The 6,210-nt window shown below is 34.4% G+C and overlaps 1 long non-coding RNA gene across 1 annotated transcript; it reads left to right on the plus strand.

Moving 5' to 3' along the window:
• Nucleotides 1-1,010: 1,010 nt before the first annotated feature.
• On the plus strand, nt 1,011-4,251 carry LOC130014598 (uncharacterized). The gene is made up of 3 exons (XR_008789460.1): nt 1,011-1,269; nt 1,360-1,441; nt 3,247-4,251. It is a non-coding gene; the product is annotated as an uncharacterized LOC130014598 (long non-coding RNA).
• Nucleotides 4,252-6,210: the final 1,959 nt, after the last annotated feature.

A 6,210-nucleotide genomic window follows, 5' to 3' on the forward strand; every position in this document is an offset into this window, starting at 1 on the left:
TGGCCTTAACATCAGCCAGGACGGCAGTTTTGCAGTCTTCCGAATTCAGCTCAAGAAGGCAACTTTGAGGTTGATTTCTGATACCTTCGAGAAGGAATCTCAACTCAAAGTCTAAACAGAAGTGGTAGACCACTTTGTCGACTATAAGCATACTAATTTTATTTGGTAAATAGACGCTTCTAGATAAGCGGTTTGGATAGCCGAAGTAGGCTCGAGAGTCAGTTTTTGAAAAGTCTAAGTTGACTTAAAATGTTAAGTCAACCAATTGGATTGCGAAAGATTAATCAAATATAGTTTTGATTAATGTCTAAGATCGATAATAAGACGGTTTAAGATAAAGCAAGTTGGTATATAAAAATATTAAAAAAAACGGTTAAAGTTGGTACGAGGTTAAAGGAATAAGAATTATGCAAATTCGAGGACGAATTTTTTTTGAGGAGGGAAGAATGTAATAACCTGGAATTTTGAGACTTCGAAAAGAGGCGATGAGTCTCATTTTGAATTGTCAAAATGAGAAAAGTAAGAAATTAAACGGAGTAGTTGGATAAAGAGAAAACGAGTAGGTCGATATTGAAATTTTAATAAGAAAACTTTAATAATAATATTCCATAAGAAAGATGGAATTGGATTAAAGAGATAAAGTTGAGAAAGTTGAGAAAGTGGCTAAAAGTTAACTTTAGCTTAAAATTTGAAAATGAGCTTTTAATTCCCAGAAAATAGAAATTAAATAGAATATAGACGGGAATTAATATTTATAAAAATAATATCGATAAAATGGTTATCGATAATTATTAAAGTGGAATTTGGACACAAAAGAGAGAAAAAGTGCAAGTTAGCTCAAAATTGGAATTTGCGCGTTTTTGGCTAAAATTGCCAAAAATAAGATATCGGAAAGTGATATTATAAGATATGGGACTAATATTATTTATTTGGAAATAAATAATATGGAATTGATCGGATCTAAAAGATTTAGCGTTCGACAGACTAAATTGGACAAAAGAAAAGTTACAAATTGTGAAGTGAGGAGGTGGCAAGTCTAAGGACTAAAGAGGAACTTAGGCCATATATATAAAAGCAAGAAAAACAAATTAAGAATCAGCAAAACCTCATTTCTCTAGCTGAAATGAAGATCATCCCGTATGTTCTTCTTCTCCTAACCCTCAAAACTTCATTTGGCCATATCTTTTTCGTTTCTTAACGGAATTGAGCGATTCTCGCGACCACGGAACGAGGAAAGGATCCTCTATTTAATTATGGCTTCAATTTGAGGTAAAGATTATAATATAAGGTTAGGTTTTCAGAGGTATCAGTTCGGGGTTTTTGAGTTAAGGTTAAGGGCTTTGTGTATTGATGTTGTAGGATGATCTTGAGTTTATTTGGAGCAAAGTCATGGTGAATTGATGCTTAAAATCATTTGGCCAAGGGACATCAACAAGAAAAGGTAATATTCTGAAATCCTAAGCTATATGATTCGGCCTTGAGGTAAAGGTCATGGTATTTGAAGTTTTTATGTTAGATGATTGATGATCATTTAGTCTAGCTTATGAATATGGTGTTATGAGATTGAAATTTTGATATGTGAAGGTAGAGTGGTATGCGTCTATAAAATAGAATGATGTTAAGTGATTATAAATGTTGCTATAAGTGTTGGTTTTAAGTCTAATAGCTTAATATTGATGGGAATTGAGTTAAGTTTGAATGTATGAAAGTTAGATAAATATTGCAGAATCTGCCCTGCAAAACAGCCTTGTTGAGAGGGTTATATCTCAGGCTATATAGCTCTAAATTAATTTCTGTTTGTTGGTACATAAACTTAAGAATGTCTTCTAAATATGTCTAGGTTTAGGTTTCTGCGGATTCGGCCTCTAAGTGGCCCAAACAGATCAGAACATTACGACGCGCATAACAGTTCTGATTTTCTGGACAGCCCAAGTTAATAAGTTAAGGGCTAGTTTCCGACACCTTCGGGTGCTAGTATTAGTCCGAGACCTAAACAAAACTTGTAGAGGACATTCTGAACTGTAAGAATATCAGTTTCGTTTAGAGGTCGGACTATTTTACGATTAGCAAACATAGTCGACTACGGGGTCGATAATGCGACAAGTTATGCAACTTGTTTATCTCGAGTCTAAGTATCTATTGATTTAAAATCTCACTCGAGAACTATATGATTTGTCCGAGGTTTGACAAAAAAAAAAAACTAATAGAGGACATGGAGCTCAGGGAGCTTACACTATTAATAACGAGGATTTTGGATAAGCAAGCAGTGAGTATATTTTACTTACTCGCATTATCGTAATTAAATCTCTGTTAATATACTATATGAATAGTACTTAAACGCATCGCAAATGTGTATTGTTTGGATTGTTTTGGATTGGATTGGTTGTTTTGTATATGGATTGATTTGTATTGTTTGGCTTGGATTGTTTGTATTGGCTTGATTTGATTGGATTGGTTTGTGTCATTTGTATACGGCTTATTTGTATTTCTTTGTATATGCAACTTGTGAGGTGTATATGGTTCGAATTAGAAATGTGATATGCATTTTTGGCTATTGGATAGTCATTTTAATTGGTGAATGATGTATTAAAGTGTTTGTTGTTGAAATTGTTTTGAGATTTGGTTTTGTGGCCAAATGGTTATTTAGTTGTGCTTAAATGGTTTGACATTTATGTTGGTGATATGCCACTCTGTAATGATGTGTGTGACAGGTGCTGAGTTGTGATATGCACATGTGATTATGTGCTGAGATAGAGATATGCACATGGGAGAATATTTTGCTAGGTGTCAATGCGCATGAAACCGGGCTAAGTCCTGAACGATGGTCGGTGAAGGGAGAAGGGCCGAGCCTGCTAATGAAGTAGAAGGGTTAGCCGTCAGGTGGCCTAGAAAGAGTTTGGCTAGGCTGTAAGCCAGTGTTGTGTTCCTGGTTACAGACCTAGGGTTTGATGAATTATTACAGAGATGGATATCACAATTGTTGATATGATGTTCATGTCATTATGAGTTTTATAGATGTTGAGAATATTGTTGTTAATCATGTCACAGCTAGAACCTTTGGTTGGTTGTGTATGTGAGGTAAAATGAAAATGAGTATTATTTATGAATTAGAGATTTAACATATGTATATGAAAAGTTTGTATTTGCACACAATGGTTTTATAAAGGCGATGCTATTTTGATAATAGGGTGAGTAATGTATATCTCACTCAGCTCAAAGCTGACCCCCCACAGTGTTTGCTTTCAGGTACCTAGATTCTGGACTTGTCTAGAAGTCCATTCTTTGATCGGAAGTAAATCTTGTCGTGTGCAGTCCAGACTTTCGTAGTTGCTGCAGTAGTGTCTTGCCTGACCAGAGTTGTGGTCTAGTACAACAATTTGATACTGTGTCGGTTCTGATTTGATGTCTTTGTAGTTATATATGTTTTGTACACGGAAGGTGAATACCTGTGATGATATGGTTTTGAACAAAAGTATGTATCAGGCTAGTACGTACATGATACGGAAACAATAAGCCCAAGTATTTTGTGTCAATAAGTTACTAGTGTATAAACATGTGTATATGTATATGCTTCTGCTATAATGCCAATATATGATTGATGTTTTGAGAAAACGTTTTAGTGAATTTTAGGCTTGCTACGGGTTTCGGAACTACCATTCCTATTACCTAGCGCCGGTCTCGACTCGAGATTTCGGGTCGTGACAGTTGTGGAGCCCGTCTTCCGTCACGTTGATTATTTCCGGCGTGCCTTTTGGATCCATTGGTTGTTTGTCTTTCAGGTTCACTCTTTTAGAAGTCATCTTCTTCAATGAATTTTTTTTTGAGTTCAGAAAAGCTCCTTCAAATTGAAGTTTAGGTAAGCTTTTCCCACAGACAGCACCAATTGATGGAGTCTGCCTTCTGAACCGGTGAATGAGACCTGCAAAACAGGGTAGAAACTAACCAGACGGTGGTTGTCCGATTAACTCTCCGATGCTAAAGTCAGTTTGGAGCTTTGAGCAGCGTTTAGAGTATATGAATGTAATTGTGATTCTAGGCATACCTCATGCTCCTTTTATAGTAGCCGAATATACCTTGTAGAGTCGTAATAGGTAAGTGAATCCTACTTTGTAGGGATCGAGCTACCTTGTAGGGATTCACCCTGATTTGTCGTGATCTACCTTATTCAGACATGAGTCCTATTTAGGAACGTCTTCCTAAATAGTCTCGTCTTCCTAAGATAGAGCTTATCTTTCCATGTTTGGAGTTTGTGTCCAAATAGGAAGATACTTATAGATATGTACCCGAATCCCGGATTAACGCGCTTTGGGCGGATCCTATGGGATTCGGTCTTCGTCGATATATTGCCGAATCTCAAGGGATTCGGCGCCTTCTTCATATATTTAGGTCTTTATGGGAAGTCCGGTATCACCCGAGAATGGATCTCATATGACTCGGCTCCACTGTATTTATTGTAGGATTCGGTATCCATCAAGAACAATCAGTCTGTAAATTTTCGGTCATCTGTTGAGAAATAATGAAGTCTACAGATAAACATCTTCCGTTTAATTCCTTCAAACAGATTATAAATATAAAATTATTAGACAATATATATTAAAAATTCTACAGACTTTATTATTGGTAGAGCTGATCAACTGTTATATATAATTGATTATCTTTTTATATTTATATCAATCAAAATGCATCTCTAATCAATAAATTAAACAAATAAACACTAACTAAAGAAGCAAAACCATAATAAGTATTAAACATAAAATATAAAAATCTCAAGTTCTCCGAATCTTTTTGGTTCTGATTCCTCCAGGTAAACATCTTTGCGCCATTATCAACCTAAACTATATTATATTTAATGAGAAAATTATATAACAAAATAAGATTATATACTAAAATTTAGGATTTAATATAATTTTGGTATGTGAACTTTTTTAAAAAATTATAAAATAGTGTTTAAACAAAATCTTATTACAAGTGAGTGTGTGAACTTGTTCAAAAGTTACGAACTGGTATTTTTAGTAGGTCACCACCAGGTTGCAGGTTACCAACCAGATTTTTAACTATAAAAAAAAGGCAAGTTTGGTTCCTAGAGTTTTCAAGCAGCAATACTGATAAGTACAAAAAGAAAAAATATTTTTAATTTAGTCCATATTTTCAACTAAGAAGAAAATAAACTTTTGAAATAGTGTAATTAACACTGTTTGAATAATATTTAATTAAATTAGGCTTAATTAAGCTAGTTTAATGGGTAATCCAACCGAGAGCTCAGACTCTAGTAATCCATCAGGATTGACTTCGCTACATAACGTACAAAGCAAAGTGCACTAACTTCTTGAACATTTTCATGCAAAATGAATTTTAGGTGATTCACTAGAAGAAAGATCTACTTTAGCAAATGAAGTAGAAAAACGGGTATATGAAAGGTTAGATGCAATTGAAAGGGAAAAAGGTTTAAAAAAGACAAAAGGACCAATAACTGAAAAAGAAATTCTTCAATTGAGAAAAGAAAAAAATTATTCCTTTTATTGTAGATCCGGCAACAAAAGCAGCCAACATGAAATATAATAATTTGGCACAAGACTTTAGAAAATCCTTAGGTTTGGTAGAAGAAGCTCCTCTGCATATAGATGACAGAACTTTTAATGAGCTAGTCTCCACGAAAAGAACAATGTACAAACCTAATTATCCACATAGGACAAAAGAAGAATTTGTACCCAGAGATAACTTTTGAGACCGGTAATTAGCCCAGCGGCAGTTCTCAACTTAGATTGTAAAAAACATGCGTCCGAAAAAAACAGATGAATAGATTACTATGATTAAATTTACAGTCAAATCAGGCGGTTACACTCCTGGAGATGCCTACGGATTATGTAAAGCCACCATGGTTGGCAATGCTAAAAAATATTGGAATCATTAATAGCTAACACTTCTATAAAAGAAGAAATTGATAAAGAAGTGTTTGCAGATGGAGTACTAGCTATAGTGGTAAACGCCTTGAAAAGAGAATTTTGTGATTTTTCATTGTCAACAGAGTCATTAGAAAAAGATAAATTTTTAATGGCTTTAATGAAATTACAAATCTGTGACATGTGCTATTTTGCTAACTTTGCCTGTGAATTTCAAAAATATTATTATAATTTAGACTTGGCGACCCAAAATTACTAGTTAGAATTATTTTTTGCTAAACTCCCGGATCCTTGGCCGGAAGTAGCAAAG

Source organism: Mercurialis annua, linkage group LG7, assembly GCF_937616625.2.
Source record: "Mercurialis annua linkage group LG7, ddMerAnnu1.2, whole genome shotgun sequence".
In the NCBI taxonomy this organism is placed as follows: Eukaryota; Viridiplantae; Streptophyta; class Magnoliopsida; order Malpighiales; family Euphorbiaceae; genus Mercurialis; species Mercurialis annua.